The following is a 13,558-nucleotide window of genomic DNA, read 5'->3' as shown; positions in this document are numbered from 1 at the left end:
CGCAAGACTCTGTCTTGTGAAAACTCGGGCAGGTTTTTAGGATACGAGCACCCAGGTGGTGCCAGAGCCCTCTTGGAGTTGCTGTTTGTTTCATCTTCTGATAAATGAATGGGCGCATGTATCCTGGTGAAAATGAATTGTGTGTACTTTGTATTTAAGAAGCTCAAAAAATTACTTCCCAGGAAAGCTATTGACAAAAAAAAAGCCCCCGACACCACTTTCCCGACATGACACACAATTGGGTGAACACGCCAAAGTTGCACAAAAAAGTCTCAAGGACCCATGCCTGAAATTGAACCGGACGTTAGGCCATTTTGATTTGAAGAATTAATTGCTTTTAAAAACTGTAAACTAATAAACTATATTTTACGTTTAGAAAAACACAATTATTGCGAAAATGTCCTTCATTTTCGTCTATGTCAATTAATTTCATCCATGAGTTTTCGTTTTTATTTTAAATGTATGTATGCATTTCGGTGTTACTTTTTGGCTATACAGAAGGAAAGTTGAACAGTCATTTTTGAAATTGAGTTTACTTTATTACACAATACTTAGCTTTTGTGTGTGTGTGTGTGTGTGTGTGTGTGTGTGTGTGTGTGCGTGTGTGTTCAACAAATAACAAACTCCATCCATAAAAAAACAAAACAAAAAACCTAATATGTAATAAAACACTGGTCAACAGAAAATGTTATTGGAGATGTATTTGTGTCCCTGCAGGTGTTTTTACTTTTTTCAGGTTTTTCATATTTTCATTTTTTGTTTTTAAGTTTGACTTGCATATAAAAGCTTGTGCATTATGAATTTTACCATGCGTTTTAATTTATAGCTGACATTTTAGACAAAAATTCCAACTGTTGCTAAACCTAACACATAATTCGTAAATATTACAAAGTATTTTACGATACTACTTACATTATTGTTATTATTAGTGTTATTATGAAAACCTGATATGCTACAAAATACAAGGGCAGAGTTGGAATCAGTGCAAAAAATCTGTCTAAAAACATTCACTTGGATCATTGGTTAAAAGCTTCTTATTAAAAATTTGTTGACCATTGAAGTTAACTGAAACAAAGCATTTTCGGGGGAAAAACATATAAAAAATTAACAAACCCGCTCTAGAAAATAATAAAATAATAAAAAATAACCGAATAATTTTTCTTTTTTAAAAGTCAAAAGGAAAACTAAAACTAAATAATTAAAATCCCAGACAATTATAACGCAGCTACAGAGTTTGTCTGTCATATTGGAGTTGACGTTCTAGTCAATCGTGCCAGTAACCAAGTATCTGGCTGGAGCAAATCCAACTAATTGCTCTTCCACCTTTTCCCCCACTATGACTTCAAACCATCTAACCTTAATTTTGAAACTCTCGGGCCAGTCCAGTGAGCAATGCAGTCGAGTGGCAGCCCGCCAGAAACCTTTTCCCAATTACAAGACTGTCAGAACCAATTAGCCTGTCGGCAGATGAGCCTGCGGACAGTACCCACACTCACAACTCTCTTATTGTTCCGACTGGACAAAATGCTTCAACTCTGCAATTACCATGAAAGATTTGTTTAGTGTGTTGGGCACCCAGCATAATCGTTAATCATCGACAGTTCCGACAGTTAGCTGTGGCGAAGCAATGTGGCCCTTTTCATATTTTTCCAGCAGCTGTTCTCAAATGAAAAATCCATCATTAGCATACAATTTATCTGTGAATTAGTCGGTGTGGCAAATGTACTGCTGCTGCTTTGCTTGCAGATTTGTTTGATTCTATTCCGCGGAAATCAGCAGTTAAAACCATCAGTGTCTTTCCCGAATGCGATTAAAGATTAGACAAGTGGTTATTAGGACACTGACTGGGATCAAACCTGCTCCATATGTGTGAAAGGCAGCTACGTGTAGCACTACACTACCAGAGCACCCCAAACAATTAAAGGGACACTTGGGTGAGCTTAACATTGGCACTTATATAATAGGTTTGCATGTAAAAACGACATTAGTACTAAAATGCCCACCTCAAAAGACTCTGTAGTGATTTAAGGTCTTTTTTTGTAATTAGGTTTACGACAAATTTCCACGCCCCATAAAGGGGCGTGGCTTATGTTATGTTTTCGGTCTCAGCGGTCTACGTCACGCGAGGAAGGCATGCTTGGTAATATTGCTCGCTTTGTCAGTTCTGTTGTCTAAAACGGTGACCGATCGCCACCAAAATGCAAATGCACATTACTCCTCTTGTCCACTTCAAACTGTGAAAGTATACAAGTGTTCTGCACAATAGATTGTATTTATTGACAGAAAACGTGATCTCATCATGGTCACGTCCACAAAATCAAAAATACCGTGGCGATTGCTCCTCCACTTTCACAAGCTGAAGCGGACAAGAGCATGAATGCGCACACAAACCCCGACCGGTTATATTTCGGACATTTAGCGACGCTAAACTCATGTCTCAGGAGGGAGAGAGACGCAGCTTGCAGCAGCAGCAGGCAGATTGGACGTTTTTGGACGTTATAAGCAATGAAAGTACAATGATTTCCAATGGAGGGTTTGGAATCGGTCCCTCGCGTGACTCCGGCCGAACAAGGATAGAACGGTAGGCGGCGCGGCCATTTTGCTCATTAACGAGGGGCGTTAGTCATAAAGTCACTTATTTTCTAATTTCTCCCAAATGTATTGATAAAATAGAAAATGACAACTTTTTTTCATTTTCCTGATCAAAAAATATATAAAATGAACTTGTTAGTGAAAACCCCACCGTCCCTTTAATTTCACAAACATTTTTTACAGTGCAGGTATAAACAGCTCCTCGCTCACAGTTCTCCAAGCCTGGCCTCTTTTATTCTTGTCCTGGTACTTGTAGTTGGCCATGTCATATGTAGCCCAGTAAATATTTTGTTTCGGGGACAATCATTTTTCTGAATAAGGACGGAGGGACGATGCCGGAACCCAGGTCGCGGACGGAGGACGGACCGGCAAAAAAGGGTCGTGCCCAGCTCTGGGAGTTATACATTTGTACCCTTCCAAAAAACAACATCAATGTTATATTCAACGCTTTGTAGCGTTATCAACACATATGGTGCTATTTTTTGCTTTGCTTCAAAGGCTTTGTTGTTGAGGAGTGGAGCTTTTATGTGTTTGAGCATTAATATAGACACTCTTCTGTACATTGGTTCTATAAAAAGACAGACATGCGCATATTTTTTTCTTCATTTAAAATGGCATTTTTTCATCATGTTAGGAAGTGTGCGGTACTATGTGCCCCCCAGTAGCTAATGAGAAACTGTTGCCGCTTACATATTTTACGGACAACCGTTCACTTTCACATTCACACCAAAGGCATAACAGAAAGAGCACAAAAATACAAGGATAGGCATGAAGAGGAGAATCTTTGAGCGAGTAGTTCAATAAATCTGATTAAATTTGTCGTTGGAAATAAGACATTGGCGAGTGTTCATTATACTTGCACCCCATTTGTTTTTACAATTGCATGGCAGGTTGAATCAAATGCTCTCATGGCCATAGATTGTAGGTTCACCACTGAAAGCGGTTGAAGTTGACAGGTGTAGCCACGCACAGTAAAAAAACAATCAATTTTTCATCGGTATTTCAGTCCACGGAAGCAAGCATGCCATCACTTGACTGAGAGCGTCATAATGAACACTTAATCTCCTTGACGACAGCTTGACTGTTGACCACATACCCCTACTGCAAGTGCACAAACTGATTGCAAATAACACCACAATCAAACTTGTAAAGTGGCCAGGCTTTGCCGTATGGCAACAAACATTTGCCGTCACCTATTTCCCGCCTCTGTAAGATCACCCCCAAAGACAGAGACCTGCTATTGTGCTCTCACTAAGGGATGTGCATGTGTGTGCGTGTACTTGTACCCACTGAAGAGCAGTAACCACGCCGACACGCTATTTCAAGATTTCACACCGACTCAACTATCATTAGCCCATTTAATTGCTCCAAAGAATTCCTGTGCAGTCGCACCAAAGCAGGATTAAACGGCAGTTGATCTTCCTCGTCAAGATCGTCGTCTTCTCTGATTTGTACAATAAAGTAAAACTCACCAGGGAAAGGCGCTTATTCATCACCTTTATGCCTTGTAAAAAAAAAAAAAAAAGTATGATTCCTCCCACCCACCTTCCCTTTTTGATTTCATTCCGCACTGTTTTAATTTCAGAAACATGGGCACGGTGAGTGTTCATGTTGTTCAAAGCCCTATGCGTAATTGTATCGAGGTTTTGTTGCAAAGTGTACAAGCAGTTCTGAAGTGTGTGTAATATAATCAATGCATCAAGAACCCTTCCAGCATTCGGACACATAATTAGGTACACCTGTTATGATACTGTGCCTGGTTTTGGGTCTTAAGCTCCTTGATGTCGCTAGATGCTTTGTCCTCTATTTGGTCACAAAAGGTTGGGCGTGTTTTTTCTCTATGTAAGCTTGCGTTACTCACTTCCATGTTGTCAGAACGTTTTGCCTTCCAAGCCCTGCTGTTTACTCTGAAATTTTGCATACCGGTATAAAGATTTTTGCTTCGCCATTTTTGCCTCCTGTCTGCTTTTGGGTCCAATTCCTACTCCATACGTGATAACACCAGTACTATCGACATCCAATTAAACAGCAGACAATAGTGTGCACTGTATCACACCGAGAAGCTTTTTAATATTTCGGTTACATTATCAAGCCATATGACAGAGACGCAATATCACCTAAAAAAATTCAGTATGATGCCATGCTTAACTATGCTAGTTAAATGTAAATGCCGGCCATGAAAAAACATGTTGCTGAATACCTTTAATATCTGACAGTGTCCATCATAAGGAGAATCTGTCTTTGGAAAATCATGTCATTTTGGCGTTTAAATTTTTTGAATGATTAATTTTTAAAGTTTTTCGAGCACTTTCAAACAATTGCTGCATACAAAGTGTTGTATTTGGAGTAAAATTCAGTCATACAATAACAAGGACAGTGAATACAATACATTAATAACAAAGAAACAAACAGCAGAAAACACTAATACACTGCTGAGTCTCATGATACGGAATAAAATTGAGTTAAATTACTTTTTTGACTGACAGTAATAGGCTACAAGTAAAATGATAACTACCACGCCCGATGAAAAACCAGTCAGAGACAGCAGGTGTGATTGGCAAAGTGGCAGTCATCTGCCATGACTACTTTCATCTTTCATCGGGCATGATTCAATTTAGCTGTGACCACTCCCACAGCGGCACGGCCCTCCCTTTCTTTCTCTTCCGCTCGTCTGCAAAATTTCAAACATTGGGTCAACCCTCCTCCACACACAGTTACTTTTTTATCTACAGTATTTAGCCACCATTTCGGAGACATGACCCAACCATAAATGGCTTTAAGGATGCAAAATGACATTCTTTAAGATGCATGAAAGAGAGGCATCTGTCAACAGTGGTCGTTACGATGGAATCACCTTTGTTAATGTTCCATTTAGTTGTAATAATGGTTGTGGAGGTACCCGGTGACCAAAAGTGGTCAAAGTATAAAAAAAAATGGAATGGAACATGAACCATTTTGGACAGTTGCCCCCCCCCCCCCCCCAAACCCCGTGCATTATGCATGCAAACTGCAGGCATACGTCTGAAGGTCTACTAATTGGTGCTGATTTGGAATGCTCAGACTTGGCAGAGGCGTGCGCTGTACTGATTGCCAGTTTAGTTATGTTTGAAGGTAACATTCTGGCCGAAGCTCTTCTACTGCATGTCATTTGAAGGTGTAGCGTACTTAATCAAGTGGCCACTGTACCCTGGATGCACAGGCGTAGCCAGAAATTTTTCAGTGGGGTGGCCAGAGACAAAAACATCTTAGTGAGCGGTGGCCGTGCGTGCATCTGTCATTCTTTATAAAACCATCCACAGTGAAGGTTTCATGAAATAAAATTCACACATTTGCATAAAAAAGGCCCGGTACACTCATATTCAAACAGGAACAAGTCTACAGTATGTGAAAAGCTATGTTTTGCTGAGCTTAATTTACGATCTTAAAATGCAATTATATGCAGTGGCTTTGCTTTTGTCAGGGATGAGAATTTTCGGCCGATCAGTGGATTTACGACATTTTTAGACCAAAATAACCATTCAAGTGCAAATCCGTTCAGAGATTGTCCAGATGGGTGGCTCTTGGCGTTGAGGTCAAGCAAGAGGGGAGAGAGAGAATGACCTGCGTGACGGGTAAGTTGGTAAGCATTTAAAGAGCGGGGCCGCTATTAACCCATTAAGACCTAAAGTGCCTAGCTCTACAAACATATATTTGAACTATACTTATCACGTTCGACTGGTTCCAATGCTTTAAAGTCCACAAGCTCCTCGTCTATATATTACTGCCGTTACTTATTTCAGAGCTCCCGCGATTGTCTGTGGGTCCGCCATTATGCTAGAAAAAATTCGGCGACATCCTCCAAGAGGTCACGACACCGTACATGTATATTCTGGTGCATTTCATTGGCATTGGATAAGAGACTGAGAATTGGATTTAAAAAAGAAAATGACGTAAACGCTCTCCCAGCTTTAAGGGTATAAACAGCGCTCCCGGCTTTAGTGGTAAAAACGCGGTTATGCGCTCTAGCTTTGATGGCTTAAGAGAGTTATGACCTGTCAAAGAAGTTGGCGTTTGAAGAGTTTGGGGGGGAGGGGGGTTGTTGTGCCTTTGCCAGTGTGAGTCCATGAGAGGTGAGTGGAATTGCCATTTATTGTGTAGTGTTCATTTATTGGTTAGTCCTGCTGCTACCGATGGAAGTGCGCTAAAGTTAGCATTAGCAAGTGCTAAATTGGCCTGTTGCACTGCAATGATTTTGATTGACGTTGAATGTAAGAATTGAATGTTCTTTACTTTAATACCAATTTGGGAGTTTGCATTCACATCAACTGTACATTTATTCTTTAAATATGCAGTTAATATACAGCTTGTATATTAAAAATAAAAATAAAAACTTGTGGCATAGTGTAAAGGGGTCTGAGAAAATTGCATCCATGTGAAAATGGCAGAATAAATCACAGATATCAAAATTTTGTGACAAGGGGTGGCCAACCTGTAGCTCCGTCCCTGCCTGGATGAATTCCCAACACATTTGGTTTGTCTCTCAGTATGAAAACAAGTTACCTTTTTCATACCTCATCCAGATGTCTCCAAACCAGAGGCCATTTTGCAGCTCTCAAAATATCGGCCTGATAAAGTGGTTGGTCCAAAACTATTGAATATCGATTGATCATCCACGGGAGAAATTAATGAGGTATCAGAGCGAAGGCGCTCTATCGCATGTCTGCTTGGAATGTTGTTGAATGACGGATAGAAAAATAAAACGGGCAACCGGCCAGTGCTGCTTTTAGGTCATGTATTGACGTTTCAGAGCAGCATGTGCCCAAGGCGCCATTCCAGTGTGCATTTGCAGGATGGGGTGCAGAAATGGTGACAGCTGTTTAACCTGCAGCACTATTGTCAAACTGGGGGGATTTTTGGATAGAGCGATGCGAGTGCAGGGAACAAAAATTCATCCTTGGTTTTTTTTTTGTTTTGTTTTTCCCCTCTCCAGAGGCGCACCGTTCAACATTCCAATTATGAGCGGCGCAGGAACAGCTGCTTTTGGGCTTTCATTCAGATTAACTTGCAAAGTGCACAAACAAAACAGTGGCTTGGCTGTGAAAGGAAACGAGTGACATTACACAAGGTTTCTCATGTTAGGTGACTGCTGATAAGGGAAGTAATGAACGAACCTTTGCGTCTCCCATCTGTCTAGGACAGTGGTTCCCAACCTATTTTCATTGTTGTAACCCCTGTGAAATATTTATTTCAGCCGAGTACCCCCTGACTAGCGCAAAGCAGTTTTGGATGAAAAGCAAAAAGACTTAAAACAGCGTTCTGTGCCATCAATGTCTGATTTATTAAACGTTGGAACTCCATTAGGAGTCATATATCTAGAACTATTTGGAAATAAAGATATGTAACTTAAAACGAGAAGTAACTTAATTATTAAGATTTGTGCACACTAGGGATGGGGATTTCGACTAATTTGCCCGCCGACTAGTCTCAAATTTTATGTCTCAATAAAATGCAATTCTCTCTCTTGGTGTTCAGCTTGTTGACAGAGGCAGAGGCGCGAGGAACAAGATGCCTGATTGTTAATGCAGCGTTTAACCGACTAGTAAAATACTAAACGTTTAATAAATCGTAGACGGTTAAACGGTTAAATGACTAGTCGCACACATCCCTAGTGCACACAAGAATAATTATCAATATAGTTTCCTCTTTTGCGATCACAGTAAGAATCTGTTCTGCAAACTTGATTTCGAAAAATCTTGTCCGTGAAATATCTATTTAATGATTAAAAAGAGGACTGACAGTATTACCAAATGTCAACACTGAAGTCTTTTTACATTTAGTTGTAGCACTTGGGCTTGTGCTTTCCTTTTTTTTTTTTTTTTTTTTTTTTTTGCATTGCAGATACTTTTTAAACATATCTTAAAATCTCAAGTACCTCCTGAAGTGCCTTCAATTACCCTCAGTGGTACTAGTACCCCCATTTGAGAACCACTGGTCCAGGATACTTCTGATTGGGGCTCATTTGGGTGAATATCCTAGTAGCAGATTGTCAAAAGTACAGGGCCTGGAATTCCTCCCAAAAATAATTCTTCAAACTAAAATAGCTGACTTCCTGTTCAATGTTCAACGTGGATCCCTGAGCCTTTTTTTTTGTGCATTCTCTCATCGACGCAATTTCATGTTCATCAGTGCATCCAATGTCTGCAACTGGTTGTGTTATGGCTGTTTATGATCATTCTCTTGAAAGATGAATCATCGTTTTACGTGTCTCAACATCGACAATTTTTGCGATTTGTTGCATTGTGATGAAAATGTTTGTACGTATTTTAGGGGTTCCAACCGCCCTTATAATAACTCAGTAGCACCCCCTGGAAAGTTGAGAAAATTAGACCCAAACAGCAGTTTGACTGATGGACACGAAATTGTGTGGCCATGTCTATCATAAGACACGCAGTAATGTCTTAAGGAATAATGCATGATATTTGAACAGCAAATCGGCCGTTTTTGTTTGAAGCAACAATTTTGAGCAAATTTCAGAACTCCAGCTATTAGGGCTAACAAGAAAATCCCGATTATTTTCTCTCAAACCCGACTTTACGACTACGATTTCTTTGGAAAATAAAAAATTAATTAACTAATTAATTAATTTTATTTAAACTTAATTTTTCTTTCTTTGAACTCAAAATGCGAGTCAATTTAACTTAATACAAACAGAACAATCCATTGGGATTAACAGCATTTTACTTCCACAATAGATTTCAGATCTGTTCTTAATCAAACCAATAATGAAAGAAGAAAGTACATCTGAAACAAAATCATCAACATGAGAGAAGGTAGACAGTCAAGTCTGTAAACCAAACAGTCTGCCAGCAAGTTATTTTGCCAACCAGCTAGTGACTAGCCTTTCACCTTTCTCTCTGGTCTTACTTAAACATAAATCAATGATTAGTGCAAAACTGTCACTCAATAATACAATGCACTGCCAAGCTTAAGTACAGATGCATAGTCATGTCCAGAGGTCCGTTGTAGAGGAGAAAAAAAGTGACGCCTTTCAGACGTTGAGTTACTTGCTTGCGGGTTGTATTGTACATGTGGGGCACACACTACACGACAGATCTATTTTTGCTCGATTTATTAACTAAACTCTCACTTGCCTGAGCAAATAGCAGAATCGCCGGTAGCCATGGATGGTGTTGTAGTTGTTCCGGTATGTGCGCCGTGGGAGGAAGCGGAAATGCAGAGGAAACTAAGGTGGCTTAGATACACCAAAAATAAAAAAAATCGACGGTGCCGATTTGAACGTTTTTAACATCGTTTTATCCAGAAAATTGGGTTTCGGTTCAAAATCGCTTAATCGAGCAGCCCTACCTGCTATGTAAAGCAGCCAAACCCCCAACCAAAATGTTTCATTTTATATTGTGTAAACCGTAAATATACCACAAACTATGATCCCCAAACTCTCTAATTTCAAAATCAATCCTTTGACATTAAACGTACGACAAAAACAGATTTTGGGGAAAAAATATGCTTTTCAATAGCCATTCAGCAGAGCAAAAACATTTTACACTGGAAATATTCCGTAACTTTTACTAACAATCGATATTAAACTTGGCTCCTCCCTGACATATGTACAGGGCTTTGGTGCCAGCATGTGGTAGCTTAAGGCATTTACAGAACAGATCACAAAATCTGAATAGCTGAGGATTGCGACCCTTGTGAGGATAAGCGGTATAGATAATGGATGGATGGATGAATGGTTTCACGGCGAACCGCAAATAGGTGCAAGTGTACAGTGCTATCCTTGATCCTTGGAGTACTTTGATGAAAGAATGCTACAAATACTAAATGAATTATTGAAACCCATGGAAACTGTTTTAAATTGAACATTTCATACAAACCAAGTGGAAAACAACATAAATTGTACCATGCCGCCATATTATTATTCTAGATGATGAACAGGCCACCCCACTGTAAGTGACCCCTTGATTATAATTATAAACATGTTTCCTGTGTTTTACAATATTTTGAAAAATATATATTGTACATACAGTTTTTTCTGGGTTTTGAAGTTTTCTTGGGAGGTGGAAAAAGTACATTGGAGGTTTACTAGTGTTTTTTTTTTTTTTTGCAGAATATTTGGGTTTTTCAAACTATTTTTTTATTCTACTGCATTTGAATGGTTTACGCAAATTTTTGCTAGTCACGGACTGGCCACTGTGTAGTATTATGATCAACGTTCACCAATTGATGCCAGACATGGCTTAGTCGCACGTGCCCTACACTGCAATGTGTGTACGCCAAAGATTTTTTTTTTGCAGATTTGAAATGATATACAAAACAAACATAGAACCTCAATGATATGCCATGTGTGTTGATTTTTGTCAAAATAATGCACAAAATGAGTTCTTGAACTTAATATTGGTTTGCTGTAGTTTTGTGCCAACCTTGAATGGCAGTGTTCATGCAAGAGAGCCATTTGCACTGGAAAAATAAATCACAGGATGTGGTTATTTTGTTTTCTTCAAACCCCTTGTTGTTGAATAGTGTATCTTGTATACATGCATTGAGAAATGTATTAAGAAAAATGAAATATATTGAATTCAGTGCCAGCCATTTTCAGACCCTCCTTTACCCAACCACATGTAAAAAAAAATACATAAAGACATACCTGGTATTAAATGCTTGGACTCGGGAAGTCAACGTCTGAGACCAAGCGACCGCCACATTTGTTGTTTTAAGAAGAAATATATCAAAACAAATATAGAAGAAAAATGGTTGAGTGCGGGAGAAAGCATGGAGCTAGAGGAGCCGCCTACACTATACAAATCCGCTGTTTGTATAGTGTATTGTATATATAGTATAGTGAGCCGGGAACGGCGGCGATGGAGTGCAAGTCTGCGAGCCGCGAAGCGAACAAGAACTGTGTGTCGGCGTTGTTGGACCTCCGTTTGGTATGTTGCAGGTAACACTTCAAAGATGCTAACATCACCCCGATACAGTTACCAGGGGTCGAAAAAAGAAACCCGTCAACACCAACAACTTATCCCTGCTAATTTTGAGCAGCCTAGAGAAGTGAAAGCAGACAGAGCCAATGATATTCGTAAATACTGAAGCAATCGGCATATACATAGCAACATCTATGGGAATCGGGCTTCAAATGTTTATTAACATGCTGGAGCCCCGTTACAATGTTCCGGCCCGGGCGCATATTAGCAAGATGGCGCTCCCTGTCATATACAGGTACATTCGCACAAGAGCCGTGGTGGAGCATGAGCTATCCCCTGCTGCGCCCTAACTCTTAGAACGAAGTTAAAAGTTACTAGTTGGCAAGTGCTACCTAACTATGTTCAACCTCATTCTATCCATACAAGAAAGGGTGGTTTCCTATGTTTAATTATTATTATTATTATTATTATTATTATTATTATTGTTGTTATTATTATCCATCCATCATCTATACCGCTTATCCTCACAATGGTCGCGGGGCGTGCTGGAGCCTATCCCAGCTGTCTTTGGGCAGTAGGCGGGGGACACCCTGAATTGGTTGCCAGCCAATTGCAGGGCACACGAAGACAAACATCCGCACTCACAAGCACACCTAGGGGCAATTTAGAGAGTCCAATCAACTTACCATGCATGTTTTTGGAATGTGGGAGGAAACCGGAGTACCCGGAGAAAACCCACGCAGGCACGGGGAGAACATGCAAACTCCACACAGGGAGGCCGGGGCCAGGATTGAACCCACGACCTCTGAACTGTGAGGCGGACGTGCTAACCAGTCGACCACCGTGCCGCCTATGTTATTATTATTGTTATTATTATTATTATTATTATTATTATCAATGAACAACCCTAATGCACAAGTTTTTATTGTATTTTGTGCTTTTATGACAGGAAATGTTTTTTGGTTAATAGAAAATTGAATTGTGACTTGCTCTCTGTTAAAAAAAAACCAAAAAAAAAAAAAACCTAGTCTTATGCATTTGAGACTTATTGCGGTACCAAACCCGTACCGAACCGTGACCCTCATACCGAGGTACGCACCGAACCGTGACTTTTGTGAATCGTTACACCCCTACCCTTTACTAATATTATCTCATTGAACCATGACGACTTCACCACACGACTTCGGAGCCACAACGCATGTGTTCCTCAACACATTGAGGAATCCTAACAAATTTGCACCGTCCGTGAACCGCTGTCTTTGATTAGGCGTCGCACCGTTTAGCACCAGTAATGCCCGAGTCAACTTCTGCCCCAGGAGGTCAAGTCACCCGCTCCACCCCGGAACCCTTTCTCTGTGATTCAGGCCCACTTTGACATTCACCTGTGTACCCCTCGCAGACCACGCAGCAGAGCTAGTCGCGCAAAGCCTTTTAGCTGGCATCTGTTCTAAGCCCGCCACACTGATAACATGCACACTTAGTCAGCTGCACTCAGGGGCGACTCCGGGCTCTCGTCGGACCTTCACCCACCACCGCCGTTGTACTTATCGCTCATCTATTCTGAAATTCAGCTTTATTGCATCAGCCGATGACAAGTCTACCATTGCGCTCACCTTCCAGGCTGCTTTGAGATTTCCGCCTGTCGTTTTGATAAGATTATGTCTTGAATTAATGCATCTATTGCAGTGGCCGGCTGTGCATTTTCTAGCTGGACCTTCAGTGGGGATTTACCTGACTTAATCCACCTCTTAATACCACCACTATCACGTAGCCATTATAGAAACCATCAATACTTCACAAAAATGCAACGTTACAGCTCTAAACTATGACATGTACATCTGGAACAGTTCAGTATCAATATTTCTCTGATCGTGTCAAAAAGGTAAATACATTAAATGAATTACATCATACCCACCAGAGATGCTGATTATTAAATGCATGAATGTGTTCAGCTGGCTACAGATATGTTTTGCTGGCTCTGACCAACCAATCAAACCAAGTTCTCCAATCCAATTTCAAAATCTGATTGGTTAAAACTGTCCCGC

The sequence above is a fragment of the Filicampus tigris genome, chromosome 7 (assembly GCF_054856515.1).
Source record: "Filicampus tigris isolate MCC_2025a chromosome 7, RoL_Ftig_1.0, whole genome shotgun sequence".
Lineage (NCBI taxonomy): Eukaryota > Metazoa > Chordata > Actinopteri > Syngnathiformes > Syngnathidae > Filicampus > Filicampus tigris.
Note: the sequence above shows the minus strand (reverse complement) of the source record.